This window comes from Oncorhynchus mykiss, chromosome 7 (assembly GCF_057628025.1).
Source record: "Oncorhynchus mykiss isolate SJ-2025 chromosome 7, ASM5762802v1, whole genome shotgun sequence".
NCBI lineage: Eukaryota > Metazoa > Chordata > Actinopteri > Salmoniformes > Salmonidae > Oncorhynchus > Oncorhynchus mykiss.
The window spans coordinates 39,557,927-39,564,700 of NC_143028.1; the positions used below are offsets into that span (position 1 = coordinate 39,557,927).

Consider the following 6,774-nt stretch of genomic DNA (forward strand, 5'->3'; position numbering starts at 1 on the left):
GAAAGGCCTTCTGTAACATGTGAATTGTCATGTGCCTTAATAACAAACTTGTATGCCATCTGTAAAGCTGAATAATATTGTTAAATTACTAGCCTAGTTGGTTTAGCCACAGAAAAAGTCAGAAACCTTCCCGCTAGCCATGAGTGGCTGAGATAATAAGTGGGCTGGACATGCCGAGAGATGAGTTTGGATTATTCTGCCATGTAGTACACTTCTGTCTATTTGAGCTGGTCAGTATGTGTAGGTAATCCTGTCTCATGCTGCTTTCAAAAATATATATTGCCTAGTAGAACTGCATAAGTGTTGCTCTCCACTTTCTGGAGGACTGAGTTTTGAAATCAGTGGAATTAGAATATGATAACTAAGGAGATGGAGAAACCACCTGTCTCGGGATTACATCTTCAAACTAAGGGCAACCATGGCATTAGTGAGAGAGTTAAATATCTTCCAGATATTACATGCCTAATTTTGTCAGAAAGTCATTTTCATTTCAAGTTAAAGTGTACTGTTAGCTAGCTAGCTAAAGTTAGCTGGCTGGCTCGCTAGCGAACATAACATGTATGATCTGTGTAGTAATAGTATTCGTACTTCAGAGCCATTTGCATTGCTAGTTATAGACTAATGTTAGCTAGCTAACATTGAACCTGGTTGGGTAGCTATCTGCAGATTCATGCAGGGTATTAACGTCATGAGTTGGGATTATGGTTAATTGTTTACCTAGCTACCTACATGTCTTAACAAAAGACTCCAGTATGCAAGTAACCATTTCAAAATCATTTGAATGATGTCACTGTGACAACTGTTGATAGACGTAGCTGGTAAAGAGCAAAGAAAAACTGACACATTTACGAACGCTCAACACCTGTTGAATATGGCCGGTGTCAGTAAACGTTGGCAAAAAAAGTGTAAATTGTTGCCAGCAGCACAGCTGCAGTCATGGATAAACTAAACATAGCCTAAACAGCTCTGCTAGAGCGAGTAAAATGGTCAGCGAGCTGTTTGTGTCTGGAAGTAGCTAGCAAGCTAGCCAACTTTAGCCAGTTAGCTTGGGTGCTTGACTGCTGTTGTTAGGACAGAATGCTCTAATCAATCCTCAAAGAGATGGGTGGGGCTAAGCTTAAGAGGGTGTGAACAATGCTGAATGGGTGTAGACAGAGAAGAGGTATGTATCTCTATTTAACTACATACCATTCTGGAGCCCTATTTTAACAGTAAAACATAACAACAATAGCCTAATTGTCAACCCAACATTCCTGACAATCACTGTATTAGGTTGCACATCAAAATATTTTGAATCATGCATTCTTGCATGGACGTGTTACATGCTTAGAAAAAAAGGTGCTATCTAGAATCTAAATGGGTTCTTCGGCTGTCCCCATAAGAGAACCCTTTGAATAACTAGTTTTGGTTCCAGGTAAAACCTTTTTCAGTTCCAGGTAGAACCCCTTTGCACAAGGGTTCTTCTATTGGGACAGCTGAAGAACCATTTTGGAACCCTTTTTTCCTAAGAGTGTAAATGAAACAATGTTCTTCTTGATACTATGTCAGTGGTCAGTTACACCTCTTATTAAAAACTTGCGAATTACTTTCTAGAACAGTTACACATTTTGTCTATTGCGACCAAATTACAGGCTGGTGCCAACAACTGAAAAAGTTGTAAATGTTAGTCTGGTGCCCTGGTCTGAAGCATCTTCAATTATGTGTGGTGATGAACTAAATGATCTATCACCTTAAAGCTTTAATTAGTATACAGTACTAACTGTTCATTATAACCCCACACATTTCCATTAAACTGTGAACCAAGCAACATAGAGTACACACTCTCTTTTCTTACTGAGAGGACACTGAAAGCCTGCATATGTTTTACAAAGAGTAGAACATACAGTTCCATACAAAATGGAGCCTGAAAGAGACACACTTTTGTCAACCATCACCCCCCAATTCATTATGATGAGATATGGCACCATTCACTATTATTATATCTTGCTTAATCTAAATGTAATGTTCAGTTCTATGATGTTAACCTTCCTATTGCGAGTGTGTATGGTTGAGAATGGGGGACATTGATAACGCAGTAAAAGGAAACATAAGTGGAAAAGAGGTGCTTGTAACGTGTGAGCTAGCAGCGCAGTGTACAGTATGCAGAGGTCAGGGCCTGTCAGATACTATCTTCACAAACACAACTGCATAAGAAATTCACATAACGGTAAATGTAACCTTTTAGCAACTGGAGGCACACTGCCAGAAATAGTGTACTGAGACCATTGGCATTAAAACCAGTAGATAGTGACAGCGCTGACGTCATCAACATATTCCTATGGAAAACTCCTGATGGCGGATGAAGCCAGAAGTATTTGAATTTGAAGTGCGCCATATTGCTGAATGGGGCTGAATGGCACCAAACAATCGCTAAGGATCATGGTGAAAGTGGCCCTAACTAGCAAAGGATCATGGTCAATGTAGTCATTTTCATCCTGCCTGAGAGAGTCAGCCTTAATGTCTCCTTGTGATTGGTCTGTGTCAGCAAGTGGTCCTGTGTGATGACACATGCATTAGTCAGAATGGATCTTATGACCCGATCTATCTTAATTTGTAGCGAAGTTAAAATAATTCACTGTTGGGATGAAACTTATTTTAGAGGCCAAAAACGGCTGTTTAAAAAAAAATGTTGTTTGGCAGTTCTTGCGATCGTAATTTAGATAAGCTTTCTAGGGCAGACCAGGCCTTTTGCAATGCTAGGTTTCTACGCAGTAGCCGACCAGCAGAGCTCATGACTTCAAGCTCCAGACTCGAAAACCGGGGGCCTGGTTGAAAGAAGTATGAGGCAATGGTGTGACACTGGCATATATTACAATACAGCAATACAGAGAGTAACACAACGCTGCCATGCTACTGCTACTGCTACTGGGCTATACTTGGGACAATGCAAGTGGCAAACCCTGAGACATACCCGAAAATAAGTTTTGAATTCTGCACGTCACACTGAAATAAAACATTTTTTAAACTGTCTTACAGTGCTCAAAGAAGCACCTGTGAAATTCCTCATCTTGCAGGTGGATGGTGAAATTACTGACAGGAGGTAGGATTTCAAAGATGAAGGAGTGAAATATGCAAAACCGCAGAAGAGTATGGAGAGAGAAAGTGTAGAAGTGTGAATCTGAAATATGGAATAGATGATGCATACAGGAAGATTGAGAGCTATGGGAGTTGAGGTTATTTGAGATTTGACATGTGTTTTTGTTTACTTAAAAAAAAACATAACTTTAAATGCAAACTAAAAATGTTTATTCGCCCAAGTTAGACATGTACTTATGTACAGTATTTGTAAACATTACCCATAATATGTTTCTGAATGTATGTTAGGTCTATGAAATTAATTTGTCAACAATTAAGAGAGCAGAAAATAGAGACAAAAATGTGCTCTGTATTTGCTACTAGAAGAAGCAATCACAAAACACAATGGTTTGTATGTACAAGCTCCAAAGATTATTCAGCCCCGATCTGACTGCCTTGGGAGCCTTGACCAAAACTCAATTTCCAGAATACATATTGAATCCTCTGAGACATTCCTCTGAAAGGAAGTCTCCAAGTCTCAAAAAACTGTCCTTCAGCCCAAGTCACTACCCCGGTGAACCTCAAACTTATACTTGACACTTTTTGAAGACATAAATTCTACATGACATGTTTTAGATTTCTGTTGAACTGGACATTTCTACTGTTAAAATATAATTTGTGAGGGTTTGTGCAGTATCTGTCTTGCGTGACAGGCCAACACGCAGGTCCTCTTTTAGGCTGATGCAGGTGGCCCTGGACTCAGTCGAGTCTCTACTACAGTATATAAAGTGCCTTCCCAAAGTATTCATACCCCTTATTCCACATCTTATGTTACAGCATTAATTCAACATGGATTACATTTATTTTTTTCCTCACCCATCTACACACAATACCCCACAATTTTATTTATTTTTATTTCACCTTTATTAACCAGGTAGGCTAGTTGAGAACAAGTTCTCATTTACAACTGCGACCTGGCCAAGATAAAGCATAGAAGTGTGAACAGACAACAACACAAAGTTACACATGGAGTAAACAATAAACAAGTCAATAACACAGTAGAAGGAAAAAAAGAGTCTATATACATTGTGTGAAAAAGGCATGAGGAGGTAGGCGAATAATTACAATTTAGCAGATTAACACTGGAGTGATAAATGATCAAATGGTCATGTGCAGGTAGAGATATTGGTGTGCAAAAGAGCAGAAAAGTAAATAAATAAAAACAGTATGGGGATGAGGTAGGTAAATTGGGTGGGCTATTTACCGATGGACTATGTACAGCTGCAGCGATCGGTTAGCTGCTCAGATAGCAGATGTTTAAAGTTGGTGAGGGAGATAAAAGTCTCCAACTTCAGCGATTTTTGCAATTCGTTCCAGTCACAGGCAGCAGAGAACTGGAATGAAAGGCGGCCAAATGAGGTGTTGGCTTTAGGGATGGTCAGTGAGATACACCTGCTGGAGCGCGTGCTACGGGTGGGTGTTGCCATCGTGACCAGTGAACTGAGATAAGGCGGAGCTTTACCTAGCATGGACTTGTAGATGACCTGGAGCCAGTGGGTCTGGCGACGAATATGTAGCGAGGACCAGCCGCCTAGAGCATACAGGTCGCAGTGGTGGGTGGTATAAGGTGCTTTAGTAACAAAACGGATGGCACTGTGATAAACTGCATCCAGTTTGCTGAGTAGAGCATTGGAAGCTATTTTGTAGATGACATCGCCGAAGTCGAGGATCGGTAGGATAGTCAGTTTTACTAGGGTAAGTTTGGCGGCGTGAGTGAAGGAGGCTTTGTTGCGGAATAGAAAGCCAACTCTAGATTGGATTTTCGATTGGAGATGTTTGATATGAGTCTGGAAGGAGAGTTTACAGTCTAGCCAGAAAACCTAGGTACTTATAGATGTCCACATATTCTAGGTCGGAACCATCCAGGGTGGTGATGCTAGTCGGGCGTGCGGGTGCAGGCAGCGAACGATTGAAAAGCATGCATTTGGTTTTACTTGCGTTTAAGAGCAGTGACCAAGTGAAAACATGTTTTTAGAATGTTTTTAGAAATTGTTGCAAAGGTATTGAAAACTAAATACAGAAATATATCATTTACATAAGTATTTACACCCCTGATGTGACTATTGTCCTCCTCCTCCTCTGACGAGGAGGAGTAGTAGGAATGATCGGAGGACCAATGTGCAGCATGGTACGTGTTCATATTGCTTATTTTTAATAGAACACTGAAAAGTACAAAATAACAATGTGAATAAATGAATTAAACGAAACAGTCCCGTGTGGAACAAACACTGACACGGAAAATAACTACCCACAACTCAAGTGGGAAAAACAGGCTGCCTAAGTATGGTTCTCAATCAGGGACAACGATAAACAGCTGCCTCTGATTGAGAACCATACCAGACCAAACACAGAAATACCAAATCATAGAAAAAAGAACATAGACTGCCCACCCAACTCACGCCCTGACCATACTAAATCAAAGACATCACAAAGGAACTAAGGTCAGAACGTGACACCTGAGCCAATACATGTTAGAATCACCTTTGGCAGTAACTCTCTTAGAGCTTTGGACACCCGGATTGTACAATGTTTCGTTTGCACATTATTTTTTTTTTAAATGTTCACACTCTGTCAAGTTGGTTGTTGATCATTGCTAGACAGATATTTTCAAGTCTTGTCTTAGATTTTCAATCCGATTTAAGTCAAAACTGTAACTAGACCATTCAGGAACTTTTAATAGCATCTTGGTAAGCAACTCCGGTGTATATTTGGCCTTGTGTTTTAGGTTATTGTCCAGCTGAAAGGTGAATTTGTCTCCTAGTGTCTGTTGGAAAGCAGACTGAACCTAAAGATGGCGCCGGAGAGTAGGGCTGCCGTCTTATCGGCTCTTAACCAACCATGCTATTTGTATGTTTTTCGCATTGTTCGTAATTTATTTTGTACATCATGTTGCTGCTACCGTCTCTTATGACCCGAAAAGAGCTTCTGGACATCAGAACTGGGATTACTTACCTCAAATTGGACAAGGAGTTCTTCTTCAAAGAGTCGTACGCGAGGGATATACTGCAGACACCCGACCAGGCCCAGATCCCCGTGATTCGCTGGAAAAGGAAACGTAGGTTTTGCGGAGAGAGATGACAAGTGGCTAACCTGCCCTTGCCTTCCATTCTGCTAGCTAACGTTCAATCGCTGGAAAATAAATGGGACGAACTGAAAGCATGTATATCCTACCAATGGGACATTAAAAACAATAAAATCTTATGTTTCACTGAGTTGTGGCTGAACGACAACATTAAGAACATACAGCTGGTGGGTTATACACTCTATTGGCAGGACAGAACAGCAACCTCTGGTAAGACACGGGGCAGGGGCCTATTCATATATGTTAACAATAGCTGGTGCACGATATGTAAGGAAGTCTCAGGGTGTTGCTCGCCTGAGGTAGAAAATCTCATGATAAGCTGGAGACCACACTATCTACCTTGAGTTTTTTCATCTGTATTTTTCGTAGCTGTCTGCATACCACTACAGACAGAGGCTGGCACTAAAACCGCACTCGATGAGCTGTATTCCGCCATAAGCAAACAGGAAAACAATCATCCAGAGGCTGCTAGTGGCTGGGGACTTTAATGCAGGGAAACTAAAATCAGTTCTACCTCATTTCTATCAGCATGATAAATGTGAAACCAGGGGGAAAACAATTCTAGACCACCTTTACTC

General features: G+C 40.8%; 1 protein-coding gene across 1 annotated transcript in view; it reads right to left on the reverse strand.

Moving 5' to 3' along the window:
- The window catches only part of LOC110527866 (contactin-4), a 78,104-nt gene extending 71,947 nt beyond the window's left edge, over positions 1-6,157 (reverse strand). Inside the window, exon 1 of the mRNA XM_036983333.2 lies at positions 6,067-6,157. The gene's annotated coding sequence lies outside the window, so the exon portion shown is untranslated. The remainder of the gene's footprint in view (positions 1-6,066) is intronic.
- Between the last annotated feature and the right edge of the window lie 617 nt (positions 6,158-6,774).